General features: G+C 28.3%; 1 pseudogene; it reads left to right on the forward strand.

Moving 5' to 3' along the window:
* Positions 1–8,535: 8,535 nt before the first annotated feature.
* LOC112639227 lies at positions 8,536–10,543 on the forward strand (annotated as a pseudogene).
* Positions 10,544–10,918: the final 375 nt, after the last annotated feature.

A 10,918-nucleotide genomic window follows, 5' to 3' on the forward strand; every position in this document is an offset into this window, starting at 1 on the left:
TATTTTGTGGCGCAATTTTATATTCTCTAAAGAAAATATCTAAAATAGTGATGCGAAATGCTTTATATGTTAATTAATTGAAAAATAAATAATCATTTAATTAATCTATAAATTCGAAAACTTCTACAATTTAATATTTTCATATATACGTATATGTTATAACACGTAAAATATTTTGACAATGAATTATCAGTAACACAGTGTTCGATTTTGACAATATAAACAAGATAAACAATAGCGCAATTTTGTTTATATGTCATGGCTTCGTTATGATTTGCACGGTGACACTCGAGTAATAAAGTAATGGTTCGAAACGCTTTGCATATTATCAAATATTTTTTCTAAATAAGGTTTAAAGGTTAGTATCAAAACATAATTTGATATAATTATTAATAATTATAAATTAATTAACTTATGATAAAGGACATGAAACTGTATCGCAACGATAAATCTTTATTGAATCGCAATCATTAATTACTGCGAATAAAAATTGAAAAAGGGAACATAAAAGGGGATAAAGAAATTAATTTTATTATGATCTTTCGATTATTAATACTTATTATAATAATTTCTCTAACGATACTTATTAAAATTAAATAAATTTCGACCTGCTTTAAATTTTCTTAATCGGCAATTATTCATAGAATATTTCAACGACGTTTTATGACTTACGATCATTCGCACAGTAACCTTGAACAATAAAGTAGTGACGTTTCATGTATTATGTAAATTCTCTCTCTACATAGTCAACCTTGGCGATATAAACAGTATCGCGGTAATGTTTTTGACTTACGATCATTCCCTCAGTGGCCTTTGAGCAGTGAGGTAGTGATGTGAAACGTTCCATATATTATCAAATTATTTTTCTAACAATTATTTTGAACATTGCTTTATATAATAGATTTTCTCTTATATTTTTATTTATCATTTATATTTGCGAATTAAAATTATCTAGTATATTACATTTAGTCTAGTACATTTAGTTAGTAGTATATTTTCATCTAGTTTTATTAATTTATCTAGTATATTACAAAATTAATTATATATTATATTATATATAAAATTATATATAATATAATATAACCCTCCCATGGGGTATACCTTGTCGCGGTGGGAGGGCTTAGTACCTGGACGGTGTCTTGAAGTTTATCTCAAATTTTTCAATTTATGATAAATCTTAAGGTACTTGAATGAGAAGCTAAGTACCCTTTCGCGTCATCGGTGCCGTCAACGTGCCGTGGACAGCAAGCGCTTCGTCAACGCGTCGCGTTAGGTATATACATATTAGGAAGTATTGTTAAAGGTATATACATCGCGCGATCAAATATAAGATTTTTAATCGCATCGAAATAGTGCGGAAGTGCCGTCCAGTATCGCGCATAAAATAACGAAAATAGCGATATAAAAATATCGCTCGCGAGTGCGGGAGTGTCGTTAAAAATATCGCGCGCCAACAATGAGAGAAGGAGGAGGCTTGGGAGAGGCATCAAGGCAGAGCAATCTTCTGGTAAGCAATTTATTTATTTGTAATTTGTAATTGTATTATATATTAAATATTAAATATATTTATTATAATTTAAATTAAACAATTAATCGCAACAATTAATTTAATGTTTTTATTTATATTTTTTATTTATATTTAAATAAGAGAGAATTAAAGAAAACGATTATTAAATTAAAGCTATAATCTTGTAAAGGTGTAAGCTTTTATAAAGTTATAAGAGAATTATTAGTAATGTTTTTTAAAATTTATAGAATTATTTGATTAATCTGCTATTATTGTATGCATCGAATATAAAATTCAATATATACAATAATATTTGAAATATTAATTGTTTTGAACGCTACTACATTGAAATCTTCTTTTGTACGTTATAGATCGATGCAACAATCCTGATGATCTGAGAGGAGGAGCAGGCTTAGGAGGGGCATCCTGCACCGGCGGAACAACCTGATGGTAAGTATTATTATTTATATATTAATTGTTATAATTGTTATAAAATTAACTTATTATAAACAATTATAAACAAACAATTATAAACAATTATAAACAAACAATATTTTATTATTTAAATGAATTAAAGAGAAAGATTTTTATAAAAGTCATATAAAATTTTCTATTTAAAAAACAGTTTGAAAAATTTATAAAATTTTTCCATATGTGTTTATCTGCTTATTATTTTACACATCGGATATAAAATTCGGCGCGATAAAAATTTTTTTAAACATTAATTGCATTTTGTGAGCATTATTATAAATATATTTTATATTTGTATGTTACAGACAACTAGCTTCGATAACAACAACTCCGCTGTTGCGCATCAGTGCTGGTGAGTGAAAAACCTTTATTTAACTTTAAGGTAACGGATTTGTAGAAATTGCAGATGTAGATGTAGATGTAGATTGTAGATAAATCCGTTGCCTTAAAATGGATGAGCCAGGATGGATTAAATGAAATAAATTAAATTAAATAATTAAATTAAATTAATTAATTTAAATTAAATAATTTTAACAAATTCTTTCGAACTTATTGCTTTGCATCTATTTCGAAAATATATTGAAATATTAATTAAAAAAAGAAGAGATCAAGAAAAGATTTTTTGGTAAAGATTTTATCTAATTTATTAAATACAGGACACGCATTAATAATTATCAATTTTATCAATTTTTGATGATAATTTAATCTTATGACACGCACTTATCTTCATTTCATTGTTCATAGCTTATCCATCGTAGAATTTGTTTGTAGATATTGTTTTTAACCCTTTCGCTCCTAAAGCCAGCTATAGCCGGCATCTACGATGTGACTCGCAGAAACGAGTGCCTGCTATAGCTGGCTACAATTGCGAACTAGTTTGTGGATAGTAACGCTTCTTGTGACCTTGGCGAAAATTATTTTACGAAAGAAATAATCTATATAATTCGAATCATACCGGAATTTTCTCCTAAAACATATGATATTTGTTCGCCTTCTATTTTTTGAATAAAGTTTTAGTTTTGAGTATCATAAAACAATAGTCATATAATAGAATATTATAACATTTTTCGTTTTATTAAGTTTAATCAAGTTGTTTCGTTTTATTAAGTTTAATCAAGTTGTTATTGAGCTTATGTATAAGACATAAGCTCAAACATCAAAGACTGTCCACGCGCAATGTGTAGATTTCTGCCGCGGGAACCCGATTAATGGCGCAGCGAACCGCCGTAGCGAAAGGGTTAAACTTTATTTTAACTTAATATAAAGCCAAATGATTAATTAATTAAATAATTTGTAATGTGATAAATACACATATTAATTTTATATTTTATTATAAAATATAATTTACAGAAATTTGTAGTAATTTGGCTTTAGTTCAGTTAAAATAAAGTTATATTCAATATTTAACGAACGATCGTGAAATCGAACGATCGTTACTAAATGAGCGTAAATATTTCACGCTCTTTTGCCGGTAATTATCCGGCAAAAGAAGGAGTAATTATCTCCTTCTTCGATCTCTGATTAGAGATCGAGAAAGAAAGTGGCCAGGATCAACGAAAGGTAGGTTTAACTGAAGAGTACGGTTAGGGCGCGCGGTTAGGGCACGCGGTTAGGGCACGTGACTAAAATATATACATGATTATATGAGGTGATGAGATTAGAGATAGGTCCCTCAAATCTCGAATAATTTTAGTTAATCAGGAAGTAGGGTTGTTAAGGCTATTAAGTAAAATCATTAGAATTCTTCTATTAATATTAGGGTTGTTAGGATTCTTAAGAAAGATTCATTCTTTCTTTTAATATTCCAATAATTCTAGGGGTAAATTAAAATTATTTTAATTAAGTTGAATTTATTTTTAAAAATGTTGTAAAAATAAATATAACATGTTTTAAAAATAAAAATGTTTTAAAAGTGAAATTTAAATTATCAAAATTATCTTCAGAAATATTAAAGAAATTGAATAATTATTAATGTTTAATAAATCTTAACATGTTATATTTTATTTTAAAACTTAAAAATATATGTATATTAAATCAAATATAATATTTAATCCAAATGTTAATGCTATCAATATCAAATTATTATATTGATGTTATTAAATATTTGAATAAATCGAATATTATTATTTGATATTGATAGCATCATAAATTTGTAAATTATAAATTGTAAATTATGAATAGTTATAATTGTATTTTAATTATAATTTAACATTGATATTTTAATTGTAAAATACAATACAATTATGACTACAATTGCATTATATGAAATTGTATTTACGACTATAAATGCTTATGTAAATTACACGAAAAGTTATCAAAAGTATACGTATAATGATTACATAATAGTAATTTACATAATAGTAATTCATTAAATTAAAATATTAGTTTCTGTAGTATATATTTATGGAATATTCATAAAAGTAGCTGTTTGTATTTTCACGTCAAAGAGTCATTAATAAATTCGGAAAATTTTTATATAGAATATAAAAATTCGATGCTAAATTAAATATAAGCATTATAAAATTTGACGGACACATTCATTACAGAATCGCGAGTCAATTATTATAAATTTAATGATATGCTTTCTGTTAGCTTTATTTATTTATGAATTCCATATCGCGCGGAACTGAATATTCTTAAAATAAATTATCAAAGTATGAATGCAAAAATACCGTGTTCTTTCCGCGTTCTCTTCGCGTCCTTATACAAGATTATCATTTTAACAAACGAATTTTATCTCTGTTCCTCTCGTCAAATAATATTCCTAAATATTGCTAATTAAATATAAAGTAATGTCGAATAAGAGAGTGAAGATTCGATGTGATAAATCAAGGATTAAATATTAGCTTCACAAAATTTAACGATCACCTTCGATATTATAGAATCGCCAATTAATTAGTACGAATTTAATAATTTGTTTTTTCAGTTATATTTGTATTTATGAATTTTTTTTTCGTATTAGAAAATATTTTAAATATAAATATTTTAAATGTAAATAAATTAATAAATTACCGTTGCAAAAACACTGTGTTTTTCTCGCGTCCTTTTTCGCGTACTTAGACGAGATTGTTGTTTTAATAAAAGAGTTATCGTTCCTTTCATTAAATAAACATTAATGAAAGTTGCGTGGCTTATACCGCCGACGAGTCGAAATGATTTTCATCATGGAGAATTATTTCTTACCAGTTCTTGTGAGATCCTTTCGCGACGTCTAGTTCGGTGCTCTGTAAAAAATTGGGAATTTTTATTGTAAGATTGGAATTAATCCCAGGTTTTCCTGGCAATTTCCGAAAGCAATGATTTCGATAGTAATTCAACGACGAACGCCATACGCTTCTTTAACGTCGAATTAATTTAAATAATATATATTTAGAAGAGAAAAATGTATCTTTTCTTTTCTTCGTTCTATCATTATTAGGATTGGTATTATTATTGTCTATATATTGCCAGAAAGATTTAATAGTAGATTAAATATGGATATAACGTTGTGCATAAATTTTTATTTTTCAAGTAATTTCATATTGTAATAGTTTTTATTAACTGTTTGATAAAAGTGATTACGAACGAATATATTTTATTATTAATTATTAATTATTTCTAGGTACTGGGGATATTAACATTAATTTTTAGTTTCTTTTAAGAAACTATTTGCAGATATTGGACATCCATCGCCATTTTGAAATATTAGTTTTTAGATATATACCATTATATATATATATATATATATATATATATATATATATATATATATTAATATATGTGTATAATAAAATACATGCACAAATTAACGTATTCAAAATATTTATAATTTTTATTAATCTTATATATACTATACACGAAATTATACATGAATGTTACATCAAATGTGCGAATACTTAAAAATTTCGAGACGAATCGAATGGGTACCCCTATATCAGCAAGATATTGATTAAAGAAAAAAAAATTATTAATTTAAACATTATAAGAATAAGAATCTAGAGAATTAATCTAGAATTAATTATATATTTAAAATTATTTATTTTATTTTGCACACTATTCGAATTGAAATTTTTTAAATCTTGCTGTTATCGGGTTTGATTCGTCTCGCGCGCGCGAACGGTATCCCAAAATTATTTGTATTCGCATATTCATTACAAACATCAATGATGCATGGATTTTATTATTTATAAATATAATCGTTCGTAATCACATTTCTATAAAAAATTGCTATATCCATTTAATTTTCAATAAAGAAATATATTTCTTAATAATGGAAGAACATGTTTTCTGACGTAAATATCAATTTCATGAATCGAAGATAATGACGAGGGAATTGTCGTTGATTTATTACTGAAATCATTGCTATTGGGAATAATCCGGAAGATCCGGGATTCGTTCCCTCCTACAATGAAGTTCCCGATGTTCAATGGATCACTTAACTTTTCTTCGCAGATTGATCTTGCGAAATCTGATGAGAAACAAGATGCTAATCGTTCCCCATTTTTAAGATCGCTCCTCTTTTTATCGCATACCGGTATGTCACCAGCGTATTTGATAACTTCGATTATTCTATTATAAAAATTATATGCAATTAAATATTTGAAATATTATAGATTTATTTATTCGTCGCGTTTTCCCGTGAATTCAAGTCGCGATTTATCTTATAAAGGATTCGCAAATGAATCGAACAGTGAGTACTATATTCGTGAACGTTACAGACATCAAATTGTCTGTCGAAATATTTTCGCATTTATATGATAATAATTATATCGCGCGCGGTAATAATGTCTATTGAAGGCGTTTCGATTATTCTATTATAAAAAATATACATATCGCAATCGGATATTCCAGATATTATCGATATTTATTCGTCAGGAATTTTAAATCGTGATTTATTTTATGATTTTTATTTAATATTTTATAATTGAATCGTTTATAATTGAATGATTTTTATTTAATATTTTATAATTTATATTTTTATTTAATATTTTATAATTGAATCGTTGACTTACAGCAAAGCTTTGTCTATCTTTTCTTTGAATATTATCTTTAATAGTCCGTGCAAAATGCACCAATAATGCAAACACTTTCTTCGAAGAAACGATCAATAATTTTATTAATGACTTTTTTGATTATGATTATTTACGTTTATACGTTATTTATATAAAACTAATTAAATTCTATTAACTTCTATTAAATTCTATTATTGTATGTCGATTATTAATAATAAATATTGCATAATTAATCATCACTAATCAGTCTTGTCTGGTCTATATAAAAATTTTTAGTAAATTTTATATTATACGTATACTTTGGACACTTTCATGTAATTCTATATAATAAATTTTATTTTGTATTAAATTTCAAATTATATTTTATATTAAATTTGTATTATATTTTGTAATATACATTGTATATTATATATATATACATCATTGTATATTATATTCTGTATTAAATTTTGTAATATATTTTATAATATATATATTTGTAACGTAATTATTTTTATACTACATAATTTAATATTTTGTAATATGTTTTTTATGTAAATTACAAATTATAATTATAATTTAAGTTGTATATATTATGTAATATATATTTTATATAAGTATACATTATGTAATATATATTTTATATATATATTATATATATATATATATATATATATATATATATATATATATGTATATTATATTCTCTGTTTGGAAACTCTGTATTAAAATAAAATTAAAATAAAATTTAAAAAATGAATAAAATAAAATAAAATAAAATAAAAAAAAATATTCCTCCTCAATGTATTTCCCCACCTTCATAAAGGCATTTTCTTTTGAGTGAGGAAGTTTCAATACTCTTATGAATCTAAAAGCTATGCTAGTGGTAATATACGCTGACATTCATGTTTTTATATTTAAATTTATTTTAAGAATGACCCTAGGTCGCGTCTTAAGATTCCGTTCAGTTATTAAAATAGTTGTATAACAATTTATTTATCATGTTTATATATTATTTTCAAATTAATGAATTAATTGTTTTATAAATAATCAAGTAAATAATAAAATATAAATATTAAAATTCATTAATATTCCGCGTATATATTATTTAATGCATATGTATATATTATTTGCATAGAATATTTTGCCAACGAATGACCAATAATATGTTCAGCCTTGCTGACGTAACAGTAACGCGTTATTATTTACATATTATGGTCTCGTTGTGTGTGTATGTGTGTGTGTGTGTGTATGTGTGTGTGTGTGTGTAGAGAGAGAGAGAAAGAAAAAGAGAGCCACAAAATTTTATTTAAAAATTTTAAATTAAGAATTTATTTATATTTATATAGATAAGCGTCTTGCTCTATAGCACTGATATTTCGTGCACGTAGCACGGAACAAAACCAGAAATTATGCACGTCATATGTTACCCTCTGAGAACATTAGTGGCTTCGTAGTTCACGGTTTTAATTGTACCTACCATCGATATGATCGAGTCGTGGCATCTATCAGAGCCCATTAGAAACATTATACTACAGTGAAAAAGAAGAAATACCGATACCAGTAGGTTAGAAAATAAAAAACAATTTTTTAATATTTACTACATCTACATTAATCATGTATGATTATTATTTTATAGTATCTAAATAGTCTTCGAATTTAATAATGTATACATGAGAATACATTTCTTTCTAATGATATTTGCAGAGAAACATACAAGTAACCTGACAGACATGTAAACATTGAAGAAGCTTTAAAATAAAAAGAAGCATATGATTAAAAATAAACGAGAAGAAAAATAATAGAAAAAGAGGTTTTTCTAAAGAAGATTTCCAACGATTTAAGGTACATCAAATTAATGCAACAAAATGATGAAACAAGAAAATGTTCAGGTACAGAATGTACCAATTATTCCTTATCAAATAGATTCCTCAATTGCTATAAGAATAGCTATGGGAGCAAAAATGATCCACGAAAGGGCACTCATGGCTCGGGCTGATATATGGCATAAAATCAGAGTCATTAGAGGCTTCCAGTATGACAAGGAGACAGTCTTGAAGGCTATTTTGAAGGCAATAGAACCAATCGATTTGATACCAGTGAAGTATCAAGTTTGCGGAGAGGATGCCTATTTCATAGCAAGAAATTGTGGTCCTGCTCTTGAGAAGCTGTGCAAAACAAATCTGATTATTAAGAATGTCAAGGGTGATGCTATCATCCTTGTGGTAACTTTAGGATATGCCTCGATCAATGATTTAAGAATACACATACAACCTATACTACTGACTGCGCTAACTAAGAGATACGATCCAAATCAGAAGACTTTAAATTTGGAAAATTTTCATCTGGATCCTGATATAGACAAGACTGTCTATTGCCCATTGTCTCAGCTCAGGACTTCTAATCACGTCTTAAAGATGGCGAAAACTCATATAACTACTATCGAACACCTGAATCTACAACGCAACGAGTTGTTCAACATATCAGCGATAGAGAATTCAAGTTTAACATCCATCAAATACCTAGATCTGAGGCATAATAGTTTATTGAATATGGATGCGCTAACTCCTCTTAAGACTCTGGAGAGACTCACCAAGCTTTGGCTGGATGGAAATCCGCTTTTGTGAAAATTATTCAACCGCAAACCAGTATGTCGAATCTGCAAAAAAATATTGCCCGCATTTGCAAGAGCTGGATGGTGTGTCCATCGTGCCAAATATGCCCCTAATGTACAGAGACTACTTTCAGGACGAAAGGACGCAGCGTCTCGTATATAAATTCACTTACCACTTCTTCAATCTACACGATCAGCTAGACAGGACATGTTACGAGGACTTTATCACAAGGACGCGTTTTATTCCATGAGCTGTGCGATTCCCAATTCCGTGGCGCAAAAAACTGGCCTCAATCTTTACACAGGCAACAGGAATCTTTTAAAGAAAGGCGCAAAGAAAAATACGTTCCTTTATCACACTCAGGAGGACATTCTGGTAGCTCTGAGCAAATTGCCCAGGTCCTATCACGACAGGGGTTCCTTTACATACGACGTCATGTACGACGACGACAAATGCATCGTGTTCTGCGTCTCGGGTCTATTTAAAAAGCTAAGCTCCGGCACCAACGTACTATCGTTCTCCAGGACGTTCGTTCTGTCAGCTTCCCTGGACAACGAATATCATATTTTAAACGATCAATATCATATATACGCAGCACCAGAGAATGTGACTCCTGACAAGATAGTGGTGAAGTATACATATGATGAGATCGTGCCGGTTTGCTTCAGCCCGAGCGAAAAGTCGGTGCTAGTCGCCAGAATGAAGCAGATCACCAGGATGAATAACGAGTCGTGCGAGTCGTATCTGTCGGAGGCCCAGTGGGATATGCGAAAGGCAGTATCAAGTTTTATGAAAGATCTGAAAAGCTCGTCGATATCAGACAATGCGTTCATTACTAAATAGATTCTTTCTGAACGCATAATAATATTTAACTTTCTGTAAAAAGATTTCTATAAAAATGTCTATATTTTTCTGTATATTCTACATATTTCTGTGAATTTTTGAAGAGCTTTTGGAATAGAGGATTTTTTTTTCCATGATGAGAATTACCCGCAGTTTAATTATTATACGTATATTTTATAATATGATATATTCGTTTCGAAATAAGAGGTAACATCGATGAGAACATCGCGAGACGATGTTACTCGCATGGCATTTAAGTCGTCCCCGGGATGATGAAGGAGATGCTCGGTGACTTCATCCAAAGGTTACGCACTCAAGGACCATCCGGACAGATCGGAGTGAATGAAACGAAATTGCGAAGGCAGGTGAGTTTTTTTTCTTGCCCCTTTCTCTAAACATGCGCGAAAGACCTTCGGGACGTTTTTATGTACGGCTCGGTTAAATGAATCATTATGCTTGAATGCCGGATCTGTTATGGCTTATTAATAATTTAATCCTGACTATCTAAACAT

The sequence above is a fragment of the Camponotus floridanus genome, unplaced genomic scaffold (assembly GCF_003227725.1).
Source record: "Camponotus floridanus strain SB8 unplaced genomic scaffold, Cflo_v7.5 scaffold519, whole genome shotgun sequence".
Taxonomy (NCBI): domain Eukaryota; kingdom Metazoa; phylum Arthropoda; class Insecta; order Hymenoptera; family Formicidae; genus Camponotus; species Camponotus floridanus.